This window comes from Schistocerca americana, chromosome 4 (genome assembly GCF_021461395.2).
Source record: "Schistocerca americana isolate TAMUIC-IGC-003095 chromosome 4, iqSchAmer2.1, whole genome shotgun sequence".
Lineage (NCBI taxonomy): Eukaryota > Metazoa > Arthropoda > Insecta > Orthoptera > Acrididae > Schistocerca > Schistocerca americana.
In genome coordinates, this window is record NC_060122.1 from 427,111,149 (window position 1) to 427,130,146 (window position 18,998).

An 18,998-nucleotide genomic window follows, 5' to 3' on the forward strand; every position below is an offset into this window, starting at 1 on the left:
ACTACTCACTCGATCGCCATCCTTACCCATCTCTCCAGCACTACTGCTCACTCGACACTAGTCTCACTGCTCCTGCAGCGCTTGACAATTGACTCCTGTCTACTATCGACCTGGGTGTCTGATACTAATATCTATGTTCCTGGGATCACGGATCCCGTGCAAATTGCGCTCGTAACACCAACTCCCTTCTACTTCCATGAACAGTTAAAACTTGTCAAGTGATAAACTTTCTTCCTCTCATCATTTTGTTGTTGTTTCGTAAAGGTTTGAAATTAGTGTAAAATTTTCTGCAAGTCCCAAGCGTTGTGATTCTCAAACAATGGATGGATATATTCTGGGTATTTGCAAACAAAAAGCTACACTGCCACGTGGCATATACACAGTTTGTAACTAATACTTGTCTTATTGTGTTAAACCATAAAGATAACATTATACCTCTTAATGAGCAGATTATGACAGCATTTCAAATTTTTAAATTCAGTCAATAATTATGTGAAATATTGAAATATCCATATTTATTACCCCTGTAAGCGGTTAAGGAATGAACAGAGTCTTGAAAGGAGGATATAAGATGAACAACAACTAAAGCAAAACGAAGATAATGGAATGTAGTCGAATTAAGTCAGGTGATGCTGAGGTAATTAGATTAGGAAATGAGACACTTACAGTAGTAGATGAGTTTTGCCTATTTGTGTAGCAAAATAACTGATGATGGTCGAAGTAGAGAGGGTATAAAACGTATACTGGCAATGGCAAGGAAAGCGTTTCCGAAGAAGGGAAATTTGCTAACATCGAGTATAGATTTAAGTGTCAGGCAGTTTTTTCTGAAAGCATTTGTATGGAGTGTAGTCATGTATGGAAATGAAACATGAGCGATAAATAGTTTGGACAGGGAGAGAATAGAAGCTTTCGAAATGTTTTGATACAGAAGAATGCTGAAGATTAGGTGGGTAGATCACATAAGTAATGAGGAATACTGAATAGAATTGGGGAAAAGAGGAGTATGTGGCACAACTTGACTATAAGAAGGGATCGGATGGTTGGACATGTTCTGAGGCATCAAGGGATCGCGAGTTTAGCACTGGAGGGCAGCGTGGAAGGTAAAAATCGTAGAGGGAGACCAAGAGATGAATGCACTGAGCAGATTCAGAAGGATGTAGATTGCAGTAGTTACTTGGGAATGAAGAAGCTTGCACAGGATAGAGCAGTATGGAGAGCTGTATCAAACCAGTCACTGGACTGAAGACCACAATAACAACAACCGGTTAAACAGGCAACCTGCAACGGAACTGTGAACCAGTAATCATTATATGGACATGTCCGAAGAAAGAGATACCACTTGGAATCCGCAGCTGTGATACATATTATGTAAATTGAACGTTGAGGGGGGAGAAAGGAACGGAAAAAGAAAGAACACATGATGTCAGCTGCATTGGGGCTTTATGTGCAGTCAGCGGTGTGGTGTCACCGCCAGACACCACATTTGCTAGGTGGTAGCCTTTAAATCGGCCGCGGTCCGTTAGTATACGTCGGACCCGCGTGTCGCCACTGTCAGTGATAGCAGACCGAGCGCCACCACACGGCAGGTCTAGAGAGACGTACTAGCACTCGCCCCAGTTGTACAGCCGACGTAGCTAGCTACAGTTCACTGACAATTACGCTCTGCTACATTTGCTACGACCTAGCAAGGCGCCGTATTCAATTGCTAATTAATATTATGAAGCATGTATCATCAAGAGCGATGTTCTACAATTATGGATTAAAGTTAAGTATTCCAGAAGCTACGTACTTTTCTTTATAGCATTCATTACGTATCCTGTTTCAGACCTCACGCCAGCCTGCGTGAGTTTAAGCGCGTGCCTTTCGGCTTCCTCTCATTGTGTCTAGGCTGTCTTGTCTAGACACAACAAGCGGCACCGGGAGAAAATGCTTTTATTGTACTGTATGGAACTGGGGACCTAGAAACGACGATGAGGCTTCGTCCCCGTCGTAACCCGCAGTGGTACACAACCCCACAACAGACTACAGTAGTCCACTCGCCCCACCGTTGCCCCACACCGAACCCAAAGCTACTGTGCGGTTCGGCCCCCAGTGGACCCGCTAGCAAAGTCTCACACTAGACGAGTGTAACCCCAGTGTTTGCATGGTAGAGTAATTATGGTGTACGCGTACGTGGAGAAAGGGTTTGCGCAGCAATCGGTGACATAGTGTAACTGAGGCGGAATCTCCTGCTTACTCGGTAGGTGCGTTAACCAGTGCATCAACCGGACACAGTGTTTATCGCAATGGCGTGGACTGTCTCGCTGCGCCCCTCATTGCCACCTAGAGCCGCCTACCCGCAATCCCCGTCCAAATCCTCCATATTCGCTACTTTGAGATTCGCGCAGGAGATCGAACGTGACTGTGCATTCTCACTGAAGGGGGCGGATTGGTTCAAATGGCTCTGAGCACTATGGGACTTAACTTCTGTGGTCATCAGTCCCCTAGAACTTAGAACTACTTAAACCTAAATAACCTAAGGACATCACACACATCCATGCCCGAGCCAGGATTCGAACCTGCGACCGTAGCAGTCCCGCGGTTCCGGACTGCGCGCCTAGAACAACTAGACCACCGCGGCCGGTAAGGGGGCGGATTCACTGCCCATTGAGGCGAATCAGTTGTATCAATGTGTCTTCACTGTTCGTTTGCACATGTCCAAAACGACAGACACTACGCATTCCTATAATTGAGTCGCCTGCTTTAACTCAACCTTGAATGGCAAACTAGAATAATTTTCTTGAGAGAAAATGTGACTCTTACCTTGAGCCACCGAGTGCCACTGCCCATCGGTTTCTGAGTAGGCCCATCATGACGATATGCTGTCCTGTTGAGTGGTGGGTAATATATGTCCTCCGTCGGGAGGTCTGGAATTTGTTTTACGAACGCACTAGACACGGAAAAGAGAAACACAAGAAATTAGTAAGTGCCCTCAAGGCGTAGTGTGGAATACGGAAGGTTTAGGGTACCTACTGGAAGTAGCCGACGAATAAGTAGCGGTTCTCTAGCTGCGGCACGACGCAGTTCAGATCCATAATACCAATCGCCCTGCGTACACGTCCGGATTGCTCTTCCGGCTCGCTGATGCGTCCGTCTACGATGCCGAACTGCTGCAGCTTCCCGGGGCTGGCCGGGCACATCACAGGGCCGCCTATGTCGCCTTTGCAAATAGTCTGTTCGGTACAAAACAAACTTAGGGAGTTTTCTCTGCTACGTGTTCTGTTTATGATATTTAATAAGTAAATAAAAAAAAACGATCACGACATTGAAAGCATAGGAAGTCTCAGAAATGCTAGAAGTAACACAAACATCTGGATTTATTAATAACTAGCTCATTCTTATTATTAATATTATATTTTGCGAAAGCAGATGAGGAATACACTACTGGCCATTAAAATTGCTACACCACGAATCTGACGTGCTACAGACGCGAAATTTAATCGACAGGAAGAAGATGCTGTGATATGTAAATAATTAGCTTTACAGAGCATTCACATAAGGTTGGCGCCTGTGGCGACACCTACAACGTGCTGACATGAGGAAAATTTCCAACCAATTTCTCATACACGAACAGCAGTTGACCGGCGTTGCCTGGTGAAACGTTGTTGTGATGCCTCGTGTAAGGAGGAGAAATACGTACCATCACGCTTCCGACTTTGATTAATGTCGGATTGTAACCTATCCCGATTGCGGTTTATCGTATCGCGACATTGCTGCTCAAGTTGGTCGAGATCCAATGACTGTTAGCAGTATGTGGAATCAGTGGGTTCAGGAGGGTACTACGGAACGCCGTGCTGGATCCCAACAGTCTCGTATCACTAGGAGTCGAGATGACAGGCACCTTATCCGCATGGCTGTAACGGATCGTGCAGCCACGTCTCGATCCCTGAGTCAACAGATGGGGACGTTTGCAGGACAACAACCATCTGCACGAACAGTTCGACGACGTTTGCAGCAGCATGGACTATCAGCTCGGAGACCATGGCTGCCGTTACCATTGACGCTGCATCACAGACAGGAGCGCCTGCGATGGTGTACTTAACGGCGAACCTGGGTGCACGAATTGCAAACGTCATTTTTTCGGATGAAACGAGGTTCTGTTTACAGCATCATGATGGTCGCATCCGTGTTTGGCGACATCGCGGTGAACGCACATTGGAAGCGTGTATTCATCATCGCCATACTGGCGTATCACCCGGCGTGATGGTATGGGGTGCCGTTGGTCACACGTCTCGGTCTCTTGTTCGCATTGACGGCACTTTGAACGGTGAACGTTACATTTCAGATGTGTTACGACCCGTGGCTCTACCCTTCATTCGATCCCTACGAAACCCTACATTTCAGCTGGATAATGCACGACCGCATGTTGTAGGTCCTGTACGGGCCTTTCTGGATACAGAAAATGTTCGACTGCTGCCCTGGCCGGCACGTTCTCCAGATCTCTCACCAATTGAAAACGTCTGGTCAATGGTGGCCGAGCAACTGGCTCGTCACAATACGCCAGTGACTACTGTTGATGAACTGTGGTATCGTGTTGAAGCTGCATGGGCAGCTGTACCTGTACACGCCATCCAAGCTCTGTTTGACTCAATGCCCAGGCGTATCAATGCCGTTATTACGGCCAGAGGTGGTTGTTGTGGGTATTGATTTCTCAGTATCTATGTACCCAAATTGCGTGGAAATGTAATCACATGTCAGTTCTAGTATAATATATTTGTCCAATGAATACCCGTTTATCATCTGCTTTTGTTCTTGGTGTAGCAATTTTAATGGCCAGTAGTGTACTTAATAGCTAGAGATGGTACGTAAGTACTTTGTCATTATTTTTGCGTATCGTAATTACTTATTATTAACAATTCATCAACGTTTTTTACAGCTTTGGAAAATCTTCTCAGATCCACTAAGCTGCCATACACTGACTTATCTACCTACTGGACCAGTGTCTGGCAATCTAACAGGCGTCAGCAGCTTTCCATCAGCTGCCAAAATTAACTAACTTCGGCCTTCTACAAAACGTTGTGTCGGAAGTTCCATGCGGCTTTTCGCGGATGATGCTGTAGTATACAGAGAAGTTGCACCATTCGAAAATTGCAGCGAAATGCAGGAAGATCTGCAGCGGATAGGCACTTGGTGCAGGGAGTGGCAACTGACCCTTAACATAGACAAATGTAATGCATTGCGAATACATAGAAAGAAGGATCCTTTATTGTATGATTATATGATAGCGGAACAAACACTGGTAGCAGTTACTTCTGTAAAATATCGGGGAGTATGCGTACGGAACGATTTGAAGTGGAAGGATCATATAAAATTAATTGTTGGTAAGGCAGGTGCCAGGTTGAGATTCATTGGGAGAGTCCTTAGAAAATGTAGTCCATCAACAAAGGAGGTGGCTTACAAAACACTCGTTCGACCTATAGTTGAGTGTTGCTCATCAGTGTGGGATCCGTACCAGATCGGGTTGACAGAGGAGATAGAGAAGATCCAAAGAAGAGCGGCGCGTTTCGTCACAGTGTTATTTGGAAAGCGTGATAACGTTACGGAGATGTTTAGCAAACTCAAGTGGCAGACTCTGCAAGAGAGGCGCTCTGCATCGCGGTGTAGCTTGCTGTCCAGGTTTCGAGAGGCCGCGTTTCTGGATGAGGTATCTAATATATTGCTTCCCCCTACTTATACCTCTGGAGGAGATCACGAATGTAAAATCAGAGAGATGCGAGCGCGCACGGAGGCTTTTTGGCAGTCGTTCTTCCCGCGGACCATATGCGACTGGAACAGGAAAGGAGGGTAATGACAGTGGCACGTAAAGTGCCCTCCGCCACACACCGTTGATTGGCTTGCGGAGTATAAATGTAGATGTAGATGTAGCACATCTAAGCAAGGACGACCGTTTTCTTTGAGTGCCTAGTTTAGATTTTAATTAGCAGCCAAAGCTGGTTTCGTCTTATACAGGCTACACGCTTCTTCCACAGTTTGCGGAGTAGACGTGCAAGCCACATGGAGCCATGTTGTGGTTGTTTGCTACATATCCTAAGGCTTCAGGAATTCAGTAAAGGCTGCCCGATTTGTCGACGGAAACAGTTTGCGATCTTGTTCTCGTTAGGCTCAACAATTACATACATGGCGAGTACGATGGTAACTCGCCGCCACTGAGCTAATCCTCGGCGTTCTGTTGTCATGAACTATCAGTGGACAGAAGCTCTCTCGCTCGCCTTCAATTTTTCAAGTACGATTTCTGTATTCGTCGATGTTCCATGGTTTCTTTTGTGTGTCGTTTTTCCTTATTGGCCGAGACCAGCCTGCCCGTCATGATACTTCCTGGCAGATTAAAACTGTGTACCGTATCGAGACTCGAAACTCGGGACCTTCGCCTTTCGCGGGCGAGTGCACTGCCGACTGAGCTACCCAAGCGCGGCTCACGGCATATCCTCATAGCTTTACTTCCCCCACCATCTGCTCTCATACCTTCCAAACTATGAAGACGCTCTCCTGCGAAACTTGCACGATTAGCTCTAATGGAAGAAAGGCTATCACCGACACACACAGTTTCAGCCTGCCAGGAAGTTTCATACCACCACACACTCCGCTCTAGAATGACACATAACCCAAGCTGTGGCCAAGCCATGTCTCCACAGTATCCTTTCTCCCAGGAGTGCTACTCTTGCAAGCTTTGCAGGAGAGCTTCTGTGAAGTTTGTAAGGTAGACGAGGCACTGAAGGAAGTAAAGTTGTGAGCCGAGTCATTAGTCGTGCTGGGGTAGCTCCGTCGGTACAGGACTTGCCTGCTGATGGCAAACGCGCCGCTTTCGAGTCTCGGTCTGGTACACAGTCTTAATCTTCCAGGAAATTTCATATCAGCGTACATTCCAGAGAGAAAATTTTACTCTGGAAATTTTAATCATGTTCGATTACCACCGCAATGATCAGTTGTGAAGCCAAAGTGAATTAATCTTGCAGTGCGAAAACTATGAAGATTATACTTCAAATATAAGTACTTAAAAGATCGTAGGTGTTCCTATCGGCCATAATCAACATATATTGTCCCCTGAGGGTTCAGCGGTTCGAATATGTCCGATGTACTCCTGCCTGTCGCACGACGCGACCAAAAGGAGTCCCCTATTTTTCGGCGTGGTTAGTTATGGATCTCTTTTAGGGTTTGACATACCACTTTCAAAATTGTACAGAAGTGCTGGCCATTTGGGGAAGGACGCCTTACATAGGCCACCATATTTCAATTTTGCAATTACACCTTCCACACATCTTATTGTCATGGCTCTGCAACTCCACCTGAAATCCAGCTACTTTGGAGAGTGCATCTTATGGGCTACATCATTTCCTTACGTTTTCCACTGTCCTCTTTCACTCCCATGACAAAATGGCCTTTCTCTGCACCCAAATCCAGCACAGTAGCCAGTCGGTCGTGTTGTGGCAATTATGTACCCACTTGGTTGTAGGCCCATAACAACACAGGGATCACACTACTGATACCTGAGCTGCCAACTCCCCACGTATGCCAAGGAGTAGATGCTTGTCGTCTTGGGGCATCAGGACTCCCAGCAACAGCTACCATGCCAGGTGGCCTTTGTGGTGACTGGGTCGCGCCCATGAGGAGAGCCCCTGATCGAAGTGGGTAGTACCAGGGCGGGTGACCTGCAATGGAGCGGACCAAGTCATCTCTTTCTGGTGACCAAATGGACAAATCAGTCTCTAAGAAGGGAAAGCAGATTATAAAGCAGTGATGTATAACCCCAAATCGTTCCCCTCCCTAGCTACACGATGAGAGGAACGTAGGACTATGGATAAAAGCGAGCTTTATTCACCAAGGTGTTTAGTGTGCAGCAGAACAGATGGGGACTTCTTTCTGGCTACAAAGCGCGTATTTTTTGTTGAAAACCTGGAGGATAAGTTCGGAGAAGTTGCTGCACTGTTAAAAATGAGAAATGAGTCACTCCTGATTCAGACAGTATCCCCTGCCCAATCCTGGTCAGTGCTCGCCTGCCACCGGCTGGGTGATATTCCCGTTTCTGTCACCGCCCATAGAAGCCTCAGCATGGTCCAGGGGATTATGTTCCATACCGACCTTCTCTTGCAGCCTGACGACGAGCTACGCACCAGTTTAGAACAGCACTGTGTTCACTTCATGTGGAGTGTCTATACGTCCCTCCCCCTATGTGGTGCTTCAAGTTCTGGAAATTCGGGCACTAGTCTTCCCGATGTAACTCCAGCGCCATATGTAGAAACTGCAGACGTCCACTGCATCTGAATGTTCCCTGTGCACCTCCTCCCACCTGTGTCAGCTGTGGAGACTGTGGAGAACACCACTTTCCCTGCTCATCAGGCCGCACAGTACTCCAAATGTAGTTGAAAACTATGGAGTACAAGAACCTGGACCAAGAGACCAAACAGAAGTATGAACAGTTGCACCCCTTTCACTTGACATCTTCGTATACTGCTATTACGTCGAAATCACCCTTTCTGGCAACGGTACTCTCTTCATCTCTACCTCATACAGTGGCCCCTCAGGACCACCCAACTACATCCCCTCCCTTAGTGGTTAGGGGAACTTCTTCTTCTGCTGCTCCCAAAGCTTGTACTTAGAGGGCAACATCTCCTCAAACGCCAGGGACGTCGGTCCCCACCCTCCCAGCTCGAATGACAGTAGCCTCCTCTGAATACTCTTGCATGGAAGGAGTCCCTCAGGACTCTCCCTTCCAAGGTCTCCTTCACTACACTAAAGTCACTCCTGTTAGTATCGCAGCTCTGTAATCACCTGCCTGTAATGCTTGAGCACCATCTGGAATGCTGTTCATGGACTACAGCTCAACTCTGCATCAGGGTAGACTACCTCAAAATCATGGGACCTGGAGCCACCATCATATAGGCTAGCACTGTCCATGGCAAGTAGCTTTCCAGATATCAGTGTGGGGCAGTGGATCACTCTCATTACCTCACCAGCACCCTCAGAGTCTCAGCATTCGTTTGCTGAGTATGAACTGGGTGACCCCTGAGCTGGGGACTGGTAAGCGCCGCTAGCCCTCTGTCGTTGTAAACCCTGGGCATGCTTCAGCGACCACCATGCGGCACACCAGTGGAATGTTGTATGTTTTGGAGAATGTGGACCTTGGATTCACTGTTTGGACCATGAGGAGGGTACACATCTCTACAAAAAAAAAAAAGAGCTTCAACCCCAAGGTGTGCTACGTGCTGATGAAGTGAATGGTTTTTGGGGTAAAACAGTCTCTAGTGGACGACCTCTGGGGTACTTGCCGCCCTCCAGTTGTATGAGGGTTCCTCAAGCATGTATGGCTCTGCTTGGGTTGACAGTTGTTTCCCTAGTGTCTCGTGGGATCCCTATGGAATGGTCTCATCAAACTACTACTCCTGATGGGATGGGTGTACCATTAAGTAATACCTACACCCAGTCATCAGAGAGAGCTCAGTTGGCCAGTCCTCCTAAAAAGAAGTCGCAGAATCATAGTTAGGGCATTAGTGCGCCATAACACATTCTTTTTAATCAAGCAAACAGGGGAACCTTTGATAAGGTCTCCCCTTTTTATATTCGCAAGGTACTAGAAGGCATTGCTGGGTCTCTTAAAAGTGTCAAATGACTTCGTAATGGATCACTTCTAGTTGAAACTGCTAACTCAAACCAAATATCTAAGATTCTGAGATGTAAGAACTTAGGTGATGACTCACTTGAGGCTGAGTTGCTTAGCACCCTTAACTTTAGTAAGGGTTTGGTTACCTGCTCCAATATAATGGAGGTGGACCCCGCTAAGTTACGTGAAGAATGGAAAAATATGGGTGTCACTGAAGTGCAGAACTATGTGAGGAGAGTCAATGGCAAATTGGAAAAATTGGCAACATTTATTCTAATGTTTAGTACTCTGATATTACCTAAATACATCCTTACAGGCTATATCCATCTTAAGGTTCGCTGGTTCGTTTCTAATCCAATGCAATGCTTCAAATGTCAAAGATTTGGCCACACCACTATGGGATGAAATGGGAAGGCTACGTGTGACTATTGTCGAGGCTCAGCTCATGAATCAGGCAATTCTTGTTCACTGTCTCCCAAATGTGTAAACTGCTCTGGGGATCACCCAGTAAGGAGCAGAGAGTGTGAGGTTTACAACGAGGAAAGGAAAATTCAAGAGTTGAAAGTCAAAAGATGCATACCCTATGGTGAAGCTAAAAAAGCTTTCAAAGTTATGTAACCTACAGTTTTTGCTACTTCTTTTGCATCTGCCCTTAATAAGCCAATTTCCAAGTGTGATGCCTCCACAGACACTCAGACCACAGATTCAAATACGAGCACATGCACTTGTCAGTGTACCTGTGGGGGAAATGCTCCACTAGAAACAGAAGTCATTCGGAAGCCGACGGCAATGGGCTTACCACCCAAGCCACATACCACTGTCCACCATCAGAAGCCAACTAAGCTATTCCCGCAACCTAAGCAACCACCTCCTCCAATAAGTAAAGAAAAACATCCTTCGAAAAGTAGTTCTAAGTTAAAGAATGCGGTCGTTAAACTTTCAGATCGGTGAGCTCTCTCCCTCTCTGATGGTGACTATGCTCTTGAGAAGAGGGACTTCCAGTCGGAGGAACCAGAGAGCCAGGAACCGGCTAACGTTTCCCCTGACCTCCCCAGTAGGTCACCAACTTTGAGGGAGGAAGACACGAACAACCTTCGCTTAACAATGGCTTCCACAGGGACTTCTGTGTTGCAGTGGAATTTAAATGGATATCACTCACATTTGGAAGAATTACAGCTTCTGGTCCATCACAGGGTTGCCACCCATAGAGGAAGTACGATAGACAAGGCTAAAGGTGGAGTGGCTGGTTTCATTGATGACTGATGCCACTCCTCTCCTGTCCCTCTTACCACGACCGTACAAGCAATTGCCATGAAAGTTTCAGCACCCTTTAATATCACAATGTGTTCTTTATATCTTCCACTTAATGATGCTTTGGATGCAGACACACTGACAGGACTGTTCCGGACACTTTCACGCACATTCCTCCTTGTGAGAAACTCCAGTGCTGTGGGGCTCGGCTACCACTTGCTCCAGGGGTTGGATGATAAAGAGATTCATTCATTCTGAGAATATCTGTCTACTGAACATGGTTCAGATGACACACTTTTCCACAGCTGAAGAGTCTTTTTCAGCGATTGACCTTTTCTTGCTCAGCTATTGCAGGCTCAGTTCAGAGGGAAGTGGCTATGAGATTTACATTCAAGTGACCACATCCCAGTGTGGATCTGTCTGCTAACTAGGATGGTGGCTGACAGGAGACCAGGCAGATGGATGATACGAAGGGTAAATTGGCTGGAGTACAGTAGACAGGCTATTTTTGAACAGAAGGATTGTGCACAGGAGACGGTTGCCCATTTCACTTGTGAGATCCAACAAAATGCAGCAGAGTCCATCCCCAAGTCTAGTAACCACCTCAGACGACGACCTGTACCTTGGTGGAATGACGATTGTCGATTGCGAATCAGGGCCAGCCGAACACAACCAACTACAGAAAACCTTCATGCCTTCAGGTCTACGAGAGCACATGCAAGGCGAGTGATAAAAGAACGGAAGAGGGCTTCCAGGAGGGAATTCACGAATTCCATTAATTGGTCCACTTCCACTGCGCAAGTTTGGGACTCAATAAGGCGGATTTCAGGCAAGGGCAGTACAAGCCCCCTTATGGCCTTGTCAAGTAATGGGGTCTTGATGGACACGCCAGCAGACATGGCTCAAGTTTTAGCTGAACACTTCTTTTCTGTCACTACACACTACGTCATCCAAACTTCTGCTTTTCAGTTGCTCCAAAGGACTGCAGAAATGAGGAAGTTCAGTTTCTTCTCGCGTGATGAGGAAATCTACAACCTTTTGCCTTGTAAGAACTGGAATCAGCTTTGTCTGCAACCAGAGATATTGCTCTACGACCTGATGAGGTCCATTATGCCATGCTTCGTCATCTGTGCCTGAGGCTAAAGGACAGCTTCTCTCTTGTTTCAATCACATCTGGTTTGATGGACTTGGAAGGAGGCAATATTAATTCCATTCTGGAAACCAGGCAAGGACCATAGCGCCCCTAATAGTTACTGGAGTGTAGCTCAAATGGCTCTGAGCACTATGGGACTCAACTGCTGAGGTCATTAGTTCCCTAGAACTTAGAACTAGTTAAACCTAACTAACCTAAGGACATCACAAACATCCATGCCCGAGGCGGATTCGAACCCGCGACCGTAGCGGTCTTGCGGTTCCAGACTGCAGCGCCTTTAACCGCACGGCCACTTCGGCCGGCTGGAGTGTAGCCCTCCCCAATTGTATGAGTAAGACTCACGAAAGCATGGTCAACAGCTCCTCATCTGGCTGCTCGAATCCCAAGCTCACGTGAGCCGCTCCCAGTGAGTTATCAGGCACTACCGTTCCACCCTTGAAAATTCTACTGGATATGGCGATACAGGAGAACTTCTTACGCTGAAACCACTTTGTTTGTGTGTTTTTTTGGCCCTGACAAGGTATATGACACTACGTGGAGGCACACATCCTTCTCCAACTTCATGAATGGGGACGACATGGGCTCCTACCACTTCTTATCCAATCCTTTCTCAAGGACCGGCTTCTCGATACCGCGGTGGTGATGCCTTAACTGACTGCTCTGTTCAAGATTTTGGGGTTCCCCAAGGCAGTGTCCTCAGTGTCGCATTGTATAGCATAGCTATCAATGGCATTTCCTCTGCAGTCAGGAGCCCTGTCAAATGCTCTTTGTTTGTGAATGACTTTGCAGCCTTCCACTCTTCCTCTGATCTTATAACGACGACGGGGCAGCTGCAGCTGACCTTTAGGATGCTGGAAACCTGCGCCAGAACAACTGTTTTTTGGTTCTCACTCGAAAAGCTATGTGCAGCAATTTTAATCGAGATCGTCGAAGTTTTAACCAACCAGTGCTCACAATGGGGGGGGGGGGGGGGGGGGGGGGACGACAATATTTTAAGCTTTGAAGAAACTGTGCCCTTTTTGAATTTATTATTTAACTCGAAATTAACTTGGCTCCCACTCCTGGAAAACCTACGAACAAAGAGCTTCCAGTCATTTAATATTTTGAAATGCCTTAGCGGAAAAACATGGGAGCTGACAGGTCCCACCTCCTGCAGTTTCATAGGACATTTGTTCAATTACGTTTAGATTATGGCAGCATGGTCTACAGACCAGCCCATAGTTCCTACCTCAAGATTTTAGATGCTACCCACCATGAGGGCATTCGGATATCGACTGGACCTTTCAGACCAGCCCAGTTCCGAAGATCTGTGCAGAGGCTAGTGAACCATCACTCTGGATTCGGCGCTGTTTCCTTTTGGCACTGCAAATCTCCGCATCAACTCAATCATTGGCATTTGTGCGGTGATCCAACCCATCTTTCAACGGTTGTTCAGGAAGTGGCCCCATGTTTCCAAGCCATTTGGGACACGTACTACAGACTGTCTCAAGGATGTAGGTCTATCAGGCATCAAAATACACAGACAGGGATGGAACGCATTGCCACCTTGGTGTATTCAGAGGCCAAAAGTGTTTCCATGCTTGACACAGTACAAGAAACCTTGTACTCCAGATTAGTTTTACTGCTTTGTTTTTGGACATTTTAAGTACGTACCACAGTTTTATTGTCGTTTATACAGAAAGATCCCAGCAAGAGAATGTCCTCGCTTGTTCTGCTGCTTTTGCTGATTGGGTTTTTAAAGTGCATCTACCCAAACAATTTACAAATTATGATGCAGAATTATATAGCATTCTGATGGCACTGGAGAGGATTCGCAGACATCACCGTACAAGATTTCTTGTCTGTTCTGACTCTCTTAGGGCACTGCAAGCACTTCACCAAATGTATCTAGTTGACCAGCTGATTCAGCTCCATCCGCAACTCCTTACGGCGGCTCCATCACTGTGGCAAGGAGATGATCTTTTGCTGGGTACCTGGCCACATCAAGATACAGGGAAAAGGTATGGCTGACAAAGCCACCAAGGAAACATGTTGGTATGTGCTGTCCACCAATGTCCCATCCCATTGCACGCCAACATCTCATTTTCTGATAGACGCATCATGCTTCAGTAGGAGACTGAATTGTTACTGAGACTGAAAATAAACTATGGTCCCTCAAATCGACCACGAAACCACGGCAGACTTCGTATCAGCCTCACCACTGGAAGGAGGTTCTGCTTCCCATACTGTGCATCAGGCATAGCCAAATGACGAGGTTCCCGTATTTGGAACAACAATAAAAGGTGAGTTGGGGGAGGGGCAACTAGATTCCTATTAGCCTACAGGGAAAAGGGGGGAAGGGACAGATTCCCCACTTTTTAAGCCATTCTTTTGGCCCATATCAGTGAGGGTAGGATGACCTCGTCTTAGATCATTATTTGGGCTAGAACCAGTGCAATTGCTGGATGAAATTCATTTTTATATCACCCAGTTGCACAAGATGCTTGAGTGGGGTTTCTGACTTTGAATGAATCACACACAAGCGCCCTACTGCTGCAGGCATGAGACTCGTGACATTATAAGATACACTCTCGCAAGAAATGTATCTCTTGAAATTTCCTGAGTTGTGCGCACAGAGGGAGGGATTCCCAAGGAGTGTCAGTGTGACCCTGCGATAAGGCACACCCGCTGTTACACTATTTATTATTTCTTCACAAGTTGGAATTAAAACTGAAGCAGATGAGTCTGCTTGGAACAATGGCAAAGAGTCTTTGTGAAATGCCTGCAGAAGTTTTCATAGCAAGGGGAAGAATTGCAGCTTCAAGTCTCTTCAAATTTCAGGAATCGGCTACAATAGTCTCTTGTTGCCAAAGAAAAGAGTACTGTAGTGTCACTGCTGAGTACTATACTTTTCAAAGAGGAAACAGATGAAGGTGAGGCAGCAAAAAGTATTATATTCTTTCACTATAATGTAACTAAATCGGCTGTAAACATAATTGGCAAATTAGTCAGAACATACCCTCCAAAACAACAACACTTGAAGTGGTTACTTTCTTATGATGTTTTGGATATTAGTCCCCTCAATCCTTTTATAATTTGTCTGCACTTAAATCCTGATTGGAGGAAAGAAGCCAACTACAAAAGAAGATAATTTATTCTTGAAGAGGGATGATCTCCAGTACAGGGAAGAAGTAGCTGAGTTCCTCCTCTTCCTCCTTCAGAACAAGTGCAGAGGGTGGCAAAACGTAGATGGTGCTCCATCTGCGAACGTTCCTTTGACAGAAAACATCCAGAAACATGCAGAAAATGTTTTTCTTTAGTCTTCAATCGACATTCAGAGTTGTTTTGCTTTAAATGTAACTCTGTTTAAGGTGAAGAACGAAGACACCATCTAAAACTGTCTATATACTTAGTTTTCCTGTTTTCAATTCAGTATGCCTCGGGCATGGATGTGTGTGATGTCCTTAGGTTAGTTAGGTTTAAGTAGTTCTAAGTTCTAGGGGACTGATGACCACAGCTGTTAAGCCCCATAGTGCTCAGAGCCATTTGAACCATTTTTTCAATTCAGTAATAAATGTTTTCACTTTGACGACATTGCAGCCACAACGGAGTCAAAGGATGAGACAGTAGAAACTGTGGAGGGTTAACAAAGAATGCCAGTTAAGTTGGACTGAGGATTAATATGGAGAAGACTGAAATGACAGAAGTATCCAGAGAAGGCCCTAATAATGCCCCATTACATGTTGAAATATGGAAGACAGTCACAGTGAAAAGTTTTAAATACCTTGGCATCTATAGGTAGGACGAGGAATTCCGCCTTATGCAAGACACCTTTTGTTTTGTTTTGTTTCACCCATACATCTTTCAGCACTTTTTGTGCTACCTTCAGTGGGTTGTCTTTTATTTTCTAACTGTAAAATTGTTGTTAGATATTAACATTTAGCGAAACTTTTGGTGCATAATATTTACAATTGGGAATGAATAATTGTTGTAAAATATTATTTATCGTTCGTTCATAGTTCACAGTTGAGATATGCATTAAAGACCTAATGCGCTGTGTGTTGTTTATAACATTATGTCAAAGTTCTATTTATAGCTTAATTGGCAAATAAAGTGGATGTATGTCTAGTTTACATACCTTACATAGTGCTGTTACATAACGCTGCAAACAGCAAGACGTAATTTTTATTTTCCTATTTGTTATGCATTTACAAACGGAATGAGTATATATCACGTTTCTTGTGTAACTTACGAGTTTGATATCGTGGTGCTTCCTCATATGCTGTTGGCGAAGTGAATAAGCTGATTTCGTGACCTATGGTCACTTGACACTGCACTTTCTACGATTTTTCAAAACATAGGTATAGTTTCGGCGCAATTACGTGTTGTTGTGGCTGTGTAGTATTCATTTGTTTCGTAGCGTGTTTGGCTGAGTGAGGCCCGCGAGTTTGAAGTGTATTTGGCGCCTGTTGGGTTCGCCGGCCGGGGTGGCCAAGCGGTTCTAGGCGCTACAGTCGCAGGTTCGAATCCTGCCTCGGGTATGGATGTGTGTGATGTCCTTAGGTTAGTTAGGTTTAAGTAGTTCTAAGTTCTAGGGGACTGGTGACCTCAGGTGTTAAGTCCCATAGTGCTCAGAGCCATTTGAACCATCTGTTGGGTTTCGTTTGTTTGAGTGTACGCGGTGTGGGGGGGGGGGGGGGGGTCTGGATTCGAATCATGGAGGAATCAAAATTTTACCAAATGTGCATATTCTATGAGCATTTCCGTGAAGTGTAAATACAGGAATATAGAAAAAATTTAAATGTAATTTTAAAAAATTACACAATCCTGAATAGCCATCATTCATGAAAGATTGGTAATGAAGAATTGTTGTTTGCAACGAAAACTGGATTCTTGCATGTAGTACGTAATTAGAAATAAGAATATATCAACTTTTCATAAATATGACAATTTCATGTGTCACTTAGCACATATTTGATGATTTTTTTTTTGTTGATGAATTAGATACCGTAACTGAGCGGAGAAAACGAAAAAAATAGTGACCGAAACGAGACTCGATCTAGCGATTACCAGCCTCGTGCGCTAAACTGAAGTGCACGTAGAACATGAAGTTTTGTTTAAAAGCTTGGCTCCACCTGGAATCGAACCCCAGCCCGACAACGAGCGAGCACGCTACCACGGAGCCATATTGCTCGTCGAAACGGGTGTACCTTATTTTAGCGTACCGGTATTAAAAGTTTGAAGTCGATTCTTCTCGAGAATTTATTAGAGTTTCATTGGACTGCTTAGGGAGAGCTACATTTGAGTTCTCAACTTCACGTGCCGTAAATATATAAGAAAAATTGGCATTCATGTATGTAGACAGTTCATCGAGCACGGGTATCTAGCATCTAAACGACTTTTGCCTGTTATAGATATTGATGCTGGTAAGATATCAGTCTCGGGAATTCCAAGCCTTTCAGTTTTAGTGTAATCTCGGGTAACAAATAACAACAGAAATATTAGATTACGCCTCTTCTAACGGAGTAATTATAGATTAATGCTCTGAATTTTCCCTTTACTTATACTGTGGAAACTTGGTTCTTGCCTAATCTCTAGGTTCTATGTCAACGGGCAGTACTCTACAGGGTTTTAATGAATTAGTTTGCGAGTATCGAAATATGTGACATAAATGGCTGTCTTTTGATTGCACTTGCTCATATGCTTACCAGTATTGGTTAAAAACAGTCTTGGTTGCAATTTTAATTTTTTTTATTTTTCAACAACGTGTTTCGCCTTATTTAGGCATATTCGGGTTATCTAAATAGAAAACAGAGAACAAATACATCTATTTAAGAATCACGATCGCGTTGTGCAGACTTGGATAACCTATAAGCATGTATAAACAGATCACCTATTGAAATTATAAACAGATCACCTATTGAAAGAGCAAATACCTTAATTTGGTATTTCTTAAGAATCCTTTAGTCAGTGTAGCCAAAGGGCATCGTCGAATATATCAGACCAACATCGCCTTCGTTAAACTCAGTGAAAACTAGAAATATAAAATAGTAAAATCATTACCTTTTCTAGATGGACGCGAGAGGCACCAAGATCTGCATAACGCGTTCCCGTTCACAGGAGTGAGTAACAGTAAGATGGTGGCTCGGGTAGTAAGCATAATGCGTCACAGCGTCGTGTACCAGTACTGCAGCCTAATACCGAATCACCTCATATGGACTGGAAGAATTAATCATATGCTTACATTTAGTTCAGTATCAAGAGACCTTAGACCCCAGTACTTAATATAAATTTGAATTCGATAACTTTACATAACTTTACCCGTTCCTGAGAAAAAGGCGTCTCAACAGACGGACGGGCAGACAGACGCCCGATAACAAATGAGAAAATCTTTGGGTTATACTTACAAATTAATAATTTTTGGATTTTCCCTTTAGTTGCACAATCAAACCTTGCTTCTTGCCAAATTTCATGATTGTAGGTCAACGGAAAGGAGGCTGTAGTTTGAATGATTGAGTTTATGAGTATGAAAATATGTGACATAAATGGCCGTAACTTTTGTCAGCTTTATCACAGAAACTTCAAATTTTTGTATCGGCAAGGGACAGTAGAACTTAGAATTACGCATAAATTTCAGATTGTTACGTCGGAGAGAAAGACAGACGGACTGACGGACAACAAAATGTTTCTACACTGATCAGCCAGAACGCTGGGACCACCGACAACCGCCCGTCCAGGCGACAGCAGCGTCACCTGACCAGGAATAGCAGCTAGTCAGACACATGCGCGGTGCATGTAGTATCAATGAGCGTGCTGTCCGCGTGCAGAATGGGGAAGGCGTGCGATGTATCTAATTTTGACAGAGGGCAGGTTATGGTAGCCCGGAGGCTCGGCAAAACTACCGTTTCGGAAACTGCGCAACTTGTCTTACGTTCGGGGAGTGCTGTGTTGAGTGTCTTCAACAAGTGGCGAAACCAAAGT